Raw genomic sequence first — 11,234 nt, forward strand, 5'->3', positions numbered from 1 at the left:
ACAGAGCATGAACGGGGGAGGGGCAGAGAGAAAGGGAGACACAGAATCGGAAACAGGCTCCAGGCTCTGAGCCATCAGCCCAGAGCCCGACGCGGGGCTCGAACTCACGGACCGGGAGATCGTGACCTGGCTGAAGTCGGACGCTTAACCGACTGCGCCACCCAGGCGCCCCGAAATCTTGCCATTTGCAATGTGGATGGAACTAGAGTGTATTGTGTCAAGCAAAATAAGTCAGAGAAAAACAAATATATGACATCACTCATGAATTTAAGAAACAAAACAGACCAATATCAGGGAAGGAAGGAAAAAAGATAAAAACAGAGAGGGAGGTAAACCATAAGATTCTTAAATGTAGAGAACAAACTGAGGGTTGCTGGAGGGGTGTTGGGTGGGGAGATTGGCTAAATGGGTGATGGGCATTAAGGAGAACACTTGTTGGGATGAGCACTGGGTATTATATGTTAAGTGATGAACCACTAAATTCTACTCCTGAAATCATTATTACACTATATGTTAACTAACTTGTATTTAAATTAAGAAAAAAAACAACTGGGCTCCCTGATTGCAGTAAGGATGTCAGGATGGCCCCACTTCCCCCATACACACAATACGGGCTAGATGACATAACCTAATCCTCATAGGTCAGGTAGACACAATTATTATAATGCGCAGGAGGGTCAGAGTGGAAGGACCCTCTATAAGAGTTGTAGAAATGGTTAGTCTCCACCCCATGCATAGGTTGAGTGATTCTGCATGGCCCAAGGCCCCACATACCACATAGTTAGCATAGACCATCATAGTATATGGCTCAAGGGCTCCAGGTAAACAAAGACAGGTCCGACATTCCAAGGGCTTAGAAATTACCTTCCAGAAGCTGAGGAAAAAGGGCCAACTTTTCTCTGGACAAGAAAGAGTTAATTTTCTCCCCAGCACTTTCATCCACATGTACCTCTACCCTTCTGTCATACCAATTTCAGACCAAAGTGGGTGTCTGAGCATTGCTGGAGAAAATCACATGATTATGCAGGTTGGGGTCACTTCAAACTCATGGTCTTCAATCTCAATCACCTCTTCAATGCCACCACAATTTTTACTTGTTTTGCCAAATCTTCATGCTGTTCTCACCCCCCACCCCCTCACCCCTTCCTCCTTCAGTTTAAGCATACTTGGTCTAAGGTCATCAGGCTTGGTTTTCTTCAACTATAAATCCCATAGGATGAAAAATTATCTGTATCCAAGCCACTGTTACTTTTTTCACTTCAAAATTAGGAGCCAAAGTGAAGTTCTTCCTATTTGAGGTCATAATTCCATAGATACTCTAGCCCTTTACCTTCTAATTTCTTTTAGGATCTTACTTCATCAGTCACCTCTTCCCCTAATGTTCTCTTTCTAACAGTTCCTTGCTGTCACACTATAGATACACTTAGGCTTCTGTGATCCTCTCCCTGCAGTGACATCTCCTTTGATACTTTGTATTCCTTTAACTTCTGAGCAATTTCTTTCTTCTACATCTTTTTCAAACTTTTCAAAAGAATAGCAGATAGTCACTGCCACCACTTTGTTTCCAAATATAGTTGTGAAATCAATTACCCTGATGTTACGTCTGACAAATGCCAAAATTATCTTACATTAAAAATAAAGATATTTCCTGCAATTAGTTTTCTTAAAAAGATTTTTATTCTACCTTCTTCAGAGCTAGAATATTCTATTCTTAGTGGTTCTACTTCCTGATCTCCTTCATTCGCTCCTCAGTCCCCTGCAATCTTGATTTTGCCTACCACCCTTCACTAAAACTGATCCCATCAAGGTTACCCCTAAGTGCCAAATTCCATTGTCATTTCTCCAGTCTTTTTTGAAATGATTTCCTTGGCTTCTATGTTGCTACACTCACCTGGGTCTGTTCATTCTCTCCCTATCTTCCCATTCCTACTCCTGAATGTGGCTGTCCCCAGGGCCTGCCCTGAGCCCTCTGTGCTTTTATTCATTCACCTTGGATGATTCTATCCTCTTTGAAGGTTTTAGTTAACATTTATATGCCAATGACTCCCAAATTTATATCCCAGTCTTATCTATTGAGCTTTAGATACAAATGTATGTTGGCTAGAGGCACAATGAAATTGCTGACCTTGCTTGTCGAAGACTGAACACATCACCCTGATTCTAACTCTAAAATTATCACAATATCTCTAAATTAGAAGACCCCTAGCCATCTGGTCATCCAAGATAGAAACTTGGGAGTCACTCTTGGCTTCTCTTTGTGTCTTGTCTTCCTCCAAACTGTTCTCCACATTGCCGTCTGACCTCTTCCAACCCCTTTAACTACATCTCTCACCTCTCTCCCAACCACATATTCTCTGCCTGTTACAATCTACTTATGAATTTATTGTGCTATTTATTTTGTGGCTTCATGCCTTTTTAGAAATTTCTTTCGGAATGGCTTTTCCCACTTCTTTGCCTATTACATTTCTATTTATCTTTTGATTTTAGATTTTCATTCTGCCATCCTCTATCACATTATTTACTATTCTGAGCCTTGGGTCATCTCACAAGTATGCCTTATAGTGCTATAATTAAGTCACTGACACAAAGATGTTGAGATGGAGAGGGTGATAGAACACCAGAGCATCCTGCTAGAAACCTGCCTCCAGGTTAACATTGTTCCTCTAACCAGTGATATTCAAGCACAGTTGTTCATCCACCAGTGAAACACCTAACTGCAATTTTATCCTTCTCAAATTTCATATATTTACCCCAAAGGATAGAATGTTTCTAAAATAAAACCATACTGTATTTTTCCTCTTCCACATCATGGGGCACTGATATTGCAAGTTACAGAAATATAATCCTTTTTTGGATGACTCTGAAAAAAGTAGTTGACTGTAATACCTGAAAAAGGAAAATAAAAAATGGCTTCAGGCATGTCTACCACCAGGGCTCAAGTGATGGCACCAGGTTTCAATCTCTTGTTCACTTCTTGGCTCTTCCATTGCTCTGTCAAACTCTCCCCACAGGGTGGCAAGACGGCCAGTAGCAACTGAGGCTGACCTCATCAACTCCTGCTGAAAAAAAGAATACCCATTTACTTACAGCTCTGGCAAAAATTCAGGATTAGCTTGATTGCATTGATTTGTGTTCTATGATTTTTTTCCTGACCTGATCATTATAACCAAGATATATGACGTTATATCCTATGTTATAACCAAGTGTAGGAAACACTGCTTGGCCAGGACTCAGTCTGGAGTGGGATTAGCTCCCCCCAACCACATGGACAGAGGGTGTACCAAGGAGGCTCCCTCCTGGAAAACTGGTGCTATAACCAGAGGTGGAAAGCTGAACAACAGGCAAAAACAATGGACGTTCTCTCAACTGTGGAGATGAGTGATCTACAGAAGTAGTTCTCCAAGAATGGCATTAGTATATAATTATGGCCCAAAGAATGGCTCCAAATAGATCATTTTGAAATCAAATTACCATTTTGGACAGGCATCCCCTAATATTTAATTAGTTTATAGCTAACCGGTGGCAATCCTGTGGTGATTTAAACCAGGCTGCCCTATGTTCAAATCCTGGTTCAGCCCTTTCCTAGTTGTATGGTTTTAGGTAGGTGACTCAACTTTGCTGAGTGTCAGTTTCAAGAATAAGAATACCACCTTCGAAGAGTTGCTATGGGAATTAGCGATAGTAGCATAGTACTTAGCATGTGATATGCCAGCAATCAATGAAATATAATTATTAATTTAGCATATTAAGTTACCTTGGAGTAACTTTCAACTGGTTATTCTATCCTGTTATTTCATCAGAAGTTAACACTGTATAAAGAACATGATTCCTAAGCTATAAACTATGGAATTCAAGAAATACAATAATAATTAACATAATTTCTATTCAGAAGCCCCATTCTCTTAGGGTAGAAAAAAATAATTTCAATCAATTTGGAAACCTCTCCCCCTACCATACTTTCTGGAGCAGACCTAATTTCCAGGGGGCTTGAATACTTTTTAACTCCTCTGCTCCTTCAGCTTTTGTATACCAGAACTTCACTGTCTTAGCTGCATTGTTAGTACAGTTGTTAGTACCCACAGGTTGTTGCTAAGATTTGTCTCTTGCACATCCATTTGGCCCCTTCGGATCCAATGGCTTTTTTTAATATTCTTATGCCAGGGGCGCCTGGGTGGCTCAGTTGGTTAAGCGTCTGACTTCGGCTCAGGTCATGATCTCACGGTTCGTGGGTTTGAGCCCTGCGTCGGGCTCTGTGCTGACAGCTCAGAGCCTGGAGCCTGCTTCGGATTCTGTGTCCCCCTCTCTCTCTGCCCCTCCCCTGTTCATGCTCTGTTTCTCTCTGTCTCAAAAATAAATAAAAATATTAAAAAAAATAAAAAAAATTATTATGCCAAACTTGGGGGGCAGGGGATAGGAGTCAGAGGGGATCATGAAAGTCTTTGTGTGGCATCTGGGTCACCCTCAGGCCAGGATTCTCCTTTATAAGGCTGTTTCTAACCTGGTTTGCCTAATGAATCATGCAGCTGTTTTCTGATGTGGAGTTAAGAGGAGAACAAGGCCCTTTGCTTTTAGGTTTCTTGGACCTACTTAGAGTCTTTCTATCCTTTCTAGCATTCAGAGCACTAAAAATAATCTTTAAGAATTCTGTTTAACTTGCAGGATCTAAATCCATTTAAGCCTTTACATCAGCAGTCGTATTTGGGAATTCTTCAGACCCAATGAAGATTAATTAAAAACAGATTCATGCACGATCATTCACCAGAAGTCATCTTCCATCCAGATATTAAAAAAAAAAACCTCCAACCAGGCTATGAAACACAGAGTACATACATATTATAATACATTGTGTACCTAAACAGGTCTTGTTCCACCAACAACTTCAGGAGGAAACCGGTGCTTAAGCAGAGCAAAGGTGCTGCATGGTGATGGCAGGAGCCAGAGAACAGATGACAAAGCTTCTAGACTATTGTTCCCGTCTGTAATGTTGAACTTTAATATTTTGACTACTGTAACTACTCTGAATAAGAAAAAGTTAATAATTATAGTTAAACATTTTTTCAACTTTATTCTTTATTCTATAAGTTCAGATCTATGATAGCAATATTTTGCTTGGGTCTTAGAACAAATATTTATTTTAAAACAGGCTATTCAGCCTTCAGCTCAAATGTTCTGGGCTCTTCTAAAATATTATCTCCTCAAAGGTTTTCTGGTAGAAATAGTAAAGAAACGAATGTTTTCCTTCACTAGTTGTCTTTACTACCAAAACTTCGAAGTCTTTGCTCTGTGATTAATATGGACATTTACACAATTTCTGGGTAAGCGTGACCCTTCTCTGCTGGCTTCTTTTGATGCCCCAGTTCCAGCCCTTGTCTTATTCCCGATTAAAACTTTGCCTGTTTTGGATCTTAAATTCCTCAACCAAATGATAGGTAAATTTCCAAGATCCTCACACACATACTTGGCACTTCTGAGTTCTCAGGAAACGCAAGGTGACAATGACCACAAACCATAAGACAGAGACCCCCAACAGACTAGAAAATTAAGCAAGCTGTCCGTGTTATAATTACAATCTTTGCTAGTTTTCAGAAAGCATCCTCATATTTTTGGAAAATTCTTTGGTTCAAAGGCCAAAAAGAAGATTTAAGATGCGCCCGGCAACCAATGTGCACGCCTTATTTTTAAGTTTTATTAAAAAAAATTTTTTTAACGTTTGTTTTTGACATAAAGAGAGAGACAGCATGAGCCGGGGAGGGGCAGAGAGAGAGACACAGAATCCGAAGTAGGCTCCAGGCTCTGAGTTGTCAGTAGAGAGCCCGACGCGAGGCTCGAACTCACAGACACCGAGATCATGACCTGAGCCAAAGTCGGACGCTCAACCGACTGAGCCACCCAGGCGCCCCAAGTTTTACTTTATTTTTTTAAGTTGTAAACTAAACATAGACCATATTATTGAAAATTTTACCAAATAAAAAAAACCTGCACGCCACCGATCTGGACGCATTTAACTCACTTGGATGTATTCCTACCGGTGTTCTCCCGCGCTCTCACCACACGCTGACAACCTTGACCCTCGCGCGCTGCCGGAACCGCAGCGCTCGGGGCGGCGCTACGGCGCACGGGTGCGCCGTCGCCATGGTAACCGCGGAAGCCAGGGGCCTGAGGAGCGGTGAGTCGGGGTCCCGCTTGGAGGGCCGCGGTGGGCGCTCGGGGTGGGGGCCGGGGACGAATGGGCGTCTCCTCGAACTGCAGCTGGGGCGGGAGCGGCAGGGGGAGCGGGCTTCGGCCGCGGCATCCTCGGGGTTTGCCTCTCACTAGAGCTTTCCGCAGCGGCTCTCGCCCCGCGGACAGCCTCGGGGATCCCAGAGCGTCCCTCAGGGGTTCAGGCCGGAAGGCGAACTCGGGTGCCCAGAAGTGACTGGCGCCCGCCCCGCGGGACCTGCTGGGACCTCTCACACGAGAGGCTTGATCGGGCACTCAAAGACAAAGCCTGATCGGCACAATCCCATGTGGGATACACTCAGCCCTTCTGGGAGACCACATTCTTCCTGGGGTTGTTGCACCTAGAGCCTCGTGAGACCTAACAATAACCATGACCTTCAAAGTACCCCTCAAGCTAAACATCACCCTTATTCTAAACATAGCCTACAACTGACCCGCACCCTCGCAGGGACCCTCACTTCAGCCCTCCAGGGAGATCACAGGACTGCTGTCACTTTGGCCCTGCTTACGTCCCTGGACCGAACCCTAACTCCATTTTAGGCTGTCTCCCCATGGTGACCCAATACTTACTTCTGTGCAAACCACACACGTGGGGTTCAGAGGAGGAGCCGGATTCCTCGGCATGGAACGTGGAACATGACCAGGTAATTTCCAAAGCCCAGAGGGAGCTGCACAAGGGGGTGGCTGAGGCTCAACCAAAGTATGGTCCATAACCGAGGCTGGCCCTAGCCCCTAAAGACTAAGCCTGGCTGGCACCCTCCAATGCGACTTCCCTCAGCCCTCCAGGGAGATCACTGCACTGCTTGGGTTTCAGCACCTAGGGCCTCCTGGACCCTAACCCTAACCGTGACCCTCGCAGTACTCCTCAACCTAAACCTCACTCCAACTCTAACGCTAATCCTACACCAGACCCTCACGTGCGCATGGTCCCTCATCCAACACCCCATGTAGATAACGTGAGTAGTGTTGCTTCAGTGCTGCTTATGGCCCTGAAGCAAACCCTAACTCAAACTAAGGCTCTCTACTGATGGTGACCCAATTCTTTAGTCTGAGGATACCACACATATGGAGTCCAGAGGAGGAGGAGTATTACTCGGCGTGGAATGTGGAATATCACCATGTAATATCCAAAGCCCAGATGTTGCTGCAGAAGTGGTTGCTGAGGCTCAATCAAAGAATGGCCCACGATGGAGGCTTGCCCTGGCAAACAAAGACTAAGCATGACGGACAACCTGCAATATGCCCTTCATTGAGCCCTCCAGGAAGCTCACTGCATTGCTGTTGGTTTATCGCTTGGAGCCACCTAGGACTTAACCCCAAACCCAATAATGAACATAACTATAGACACCAACCTCACCAACTCTAACCGTAACCCTACATCTGACCTGCACCTGTGCATGCGCCCTATTCAGCCCTCCATGTAGCTCAAGGGAATGGTGTCGCTTCAGCCGTGCTTATGTCGCTGGAACATACCCTAACCCTAGTGATGGCTCTCTCCCAATGGGGATCGAGTTCCGAATTCTGAGAACACCACGCCCATAGGGCCCAGACCCCTGAAGTATTATTCGGTATGGAATTGGAACATCATCATATCAATTCCACTGCTGGCATGGAGTTGCACAAGGAGGGTGCTGAGGCCCAACTGAGGAGTGGCACACACGGGAGGCTGGCTCTGGCATGGAAAGACGAAGCCTGAACTAGAGGCTTTCATGCAGTCTCCATTCAACCCTATGTGGAGACCACTGCACTGCTAGGGGTTCACCGCCTAGAACCTCCTGGGACCTAAACCTAACAGTAACCTTGACCCGCACCATACCCCTCCACCTAAAGTTCATACCAACTCTTACCATAATCCTAAACCTTACACGCATTAGTGCATGGGCGCTCACTTCACCCTTCCAGGGTGATCACGGGTCTCCTGTCCATTCAGCCCTATCCAAGTCCCTGGCCCAAACCCAAACACTAGCTAAGACTCTCTCTCGATGAGGACAAAATTCCTAAATCTGATATGACCACACACATGTGGGGCCAGAAGTGGTACAGCGTTACTTTCCACGGAAAGTGTCCTGAAGGGCACAGATGCTCCCAGTACCTGAAAGCACGCCCATGCCTGAAGCCGCTCCCCATACCTGAAGACGCTCCCTGTGCCTGAAGACAAGCTCCGTGCCTGAAGGCAAACCCCTTGCCTAAAGCCATGCCCCGAGCATGAAGCCATGTCCCATGCCTGAAGGCAGGTCCAATGCCTGCAGGCTCGCCCCTTGCCTGAAGGCTCCCCCTGCCTGAAGGCTCGCCCCATGCCTGAAGGGTTAGGCATGCCCAGTGCCTGAGGGCATACCCAGTGACTGAAGTCAGTCACTCCCAATGTCTGAAGTCATGCCCAGTGAATGAAGTCACTCCCAAAGTCACTCCCAGGGAATGAAGTAAAAGTCACTCCCAGTGACTGAAGACAAAGTCACTCCCAGTGAAGGAAGTCACACCCAAAGTCACTCCCAGTGATGAAAGTCACTCCCGAAGTGACTGCCAGTGACAGAAGTCACTCCAGATGTCACTCCCAGTGACAGAAGTCACGCCCGAAGTCACTCCCAGTGAGAGAAGCCCCTCTCGAAATCACTCCCAGTGACTGAAGTCAAAGTCATTCCCAGTGACTGATGTCATAGTCACTCCCAGTGACTAAAGTCAAAGTCACTCCCAGTAAATAAAGTTACTCCCAAAGTCACTCCCAGAGAGGGAAGTCTCTCCCGAAGTCACTCTCCATGACGGAAGTCACTGGCGAAGTCATTCCCAGGAACGGAAGTCCCTTGCGAAGTCACACCCAGTGACAGTAGTCCCTCTCGAAGTCACTCCCGACGTCACTCCCAGTGACTGAAGCCAAAGTCACTCCCTGTGGCTGATGTCATAGTCACTCACAGTGACTGAAGTCAAAGTCACACTCAGTGTCTGCAGTTACTCCTAGTGATTGCAGTCATCACTCCCAGTGCCTGAAGGAACTGCAGGGGAAGGACACAGAGAAAAGGAGACACAGAATTCCAAGCAGCCTCCAGGCTCTGTGGTCTCAGCACAGAGCCTCCCGGGGAAGGACAGAGAGAGAGGGAGACAGAATCCCATGAAGCCTCCAGGCCCTGTGCTCGCTGCACAGAGCCTCCACTTCCTGAAGCCACTCACCATGCCTGAAGGCACTACCAGTGCCGGAAGGCACTCCCCGTGCCTGAAGGCACTCTCTTTGCCTGAAAGGCAGAGGTACTCTCTGAGGGTGCACCCCATGCCTGAGGGCATGCTGTGAGTCTCAATGAACGTCCTGTGCGTGATGGGGCATCCCTTGTTGAAAGGCACATGTGCTCTCCTTACGTGAATGGCACAGGAGCTCCCTGTGCCTGAAGACACGCCCCATGCCTGAAGATGCTCCACATGCCTGAAGGCAAGCCTCATGCCAGAAAACACTCCACTTGACTCAAGGGCACAGGCACTCCCTGAAGGCGCGCCCCATGCCTGACGGTGCACCCCGTGCTGAGGGCGCCCTGTGCCTGATGGCGAGCCCAGTGCCTGATGGCGCGCCCTGTGCCTCTAGAGAACAGAACTCCCCATGCCTGAAGTCGCGCCCTGTGCATGAAACCACTCACTGTTCCTGAAGGGGCTCCCAGTGCCTGAAGACAAGCCCAATTGTGGAAGGTGCACCGCGTTCCTGAAAACGCTCCGTGTGCCTGAAGCCACTCCCTGTGCCTGAAGGCATGCCTCTTGGCTGAAACACCTCCATGTGCCTGTAATCAAGCCCCTTGCCTGAAGGCAAGCCCCGTGCATGAAGCCCCGCCCAGTGCCTGAAGGGACGCCCAATGCCTGAAGGCTTGCCCCATGCCTGAATGGCACAGGCATGCCCAGTGCCTGAGGGCATGCCCAGTGACTGAAGTCAGTCACCCCCAATGACTGAGTCATGCCCAGTACATGAAGTCACTCCCAAAGTCATTCCCCGTGACAGAAGTCACTCCCGATGTCACTCCCAGTGATGGAAGTCATTTGTGAATTCACTCCCAGTGACGGAAGTCCCTCTCGAAGCCCCTCTCCCAGTGATGGAAGTCACTCCTGAAGTCACTCCCAGGGACTGAAGTCACTCCCAGGGACTGAAATCAAAGCCACTCCCAGTGGCTGATGTCATAGTCGCTCATGGTGACTGAAGTCAAAGTCACACTCAGTGTCTGAAGTTACTCCTAGTGACTGCAGTCGTCACTACCAGTGCCTGAAGTCTTCACTGCCAGTGCCTGAAGTCGGCACTCCCAGTGCCTGAAGAAATTGCAGGGGAAGGACAGAGAGAGCAAGACACAGAATTCCAAGCAGCCTCCAGGCTCTGTGGTCTCAGCACGGAAACTCCCGGGGAAGGACAGAGACAGAAGGAGACACAGAACCCCATGCAGCCCACAGGCTCTGTGCTCTCACCACAGATACTCCTGGGGAAGGACAGAGAGGGAGGCACAGAATCCCAAGCAGCCCCTCCAGGCCCCAGTGCTCTCATACCAAGGCTCCAGGCCCCAGTGCTCACAACACCGAGCCTCCAGGCCCCAGTGCTCACAACACCGAGCCTCCAGGCCCCAGTGCTCGCAGAACAGAGCCTCCAGTTGCTGAAGCCACTCGCCATGCCTGAAGGCACTCCCCCTGCCTGAATGCACTCCCCGTTCCTGAAGGCATTCCCTTTGCCTGAAGGCACAAGCACTCTCTGAGTGCGCACCCCATGGGTGAGGGCACACCCTTTGCCTGAGTGTGCCCTGTGCCTGAGGGCGAGCCCAGTGCCTGAGGGCACGCCCTGTGCCTGAAGAGCACAGAGGCTCCCCGTGCCTGAAGTCGCACCCTGTGCATGAAGCCGCTCACTGTACCTGAAGGTGCTCCCAGGGCCTGAAGACAAGCTCCATGGTTGAAGGTGCGCCCCGTGCTTGAAAACGCTCCCTGTGCCTGAAGCCGCTCCCTGTTCCTGAAGGCATGCCTCTTGCCTGAAACAGCTCCAGGTGCCTGTACTCAGGCCCCTTGCCTGC

General features: G+C 48.1%; 1 long non-coding RNA gene across 1 annotated transcript; it reads left to right on the forward strand.

Annotated features, from left to right (window-relative positions):
- The first annotated feature begins 6,438 nt into the window (after positions 1–6,438).
- LOC121011700 (uncharacterized) lies at positions 6,439–7,562 on the forward strand. The gene is made up of 2 exons (XR_005781707.1): positions 6,439–6,863; positions 7,267–7,562. It is a non-coding gene; the product is annotated as an uncharacterized LOC121011700 (long non-coding RNA).
- The last annotated feature ends 3,672 nt before the right edge of the window (positions 7,563–11,234 follow it).

The sequence above is a fragment of the Herpailurus yagouaroundi genome, unplaced genomic scaffold, assembly GCF_014898765.1.
Source record: "Herpailurus yagouaroundi ecotype Mexico unplaced genomic scaffold, PumYag 195, whole genome shotgun sequence".
NCBI classification, from domain to species: domain Eukaryota; kingdom Metazoa; phylum Chordata; class Mammalia; order Carnivora; family Felidae; genus Herpailurus; species Herpailurus yagouaroundi.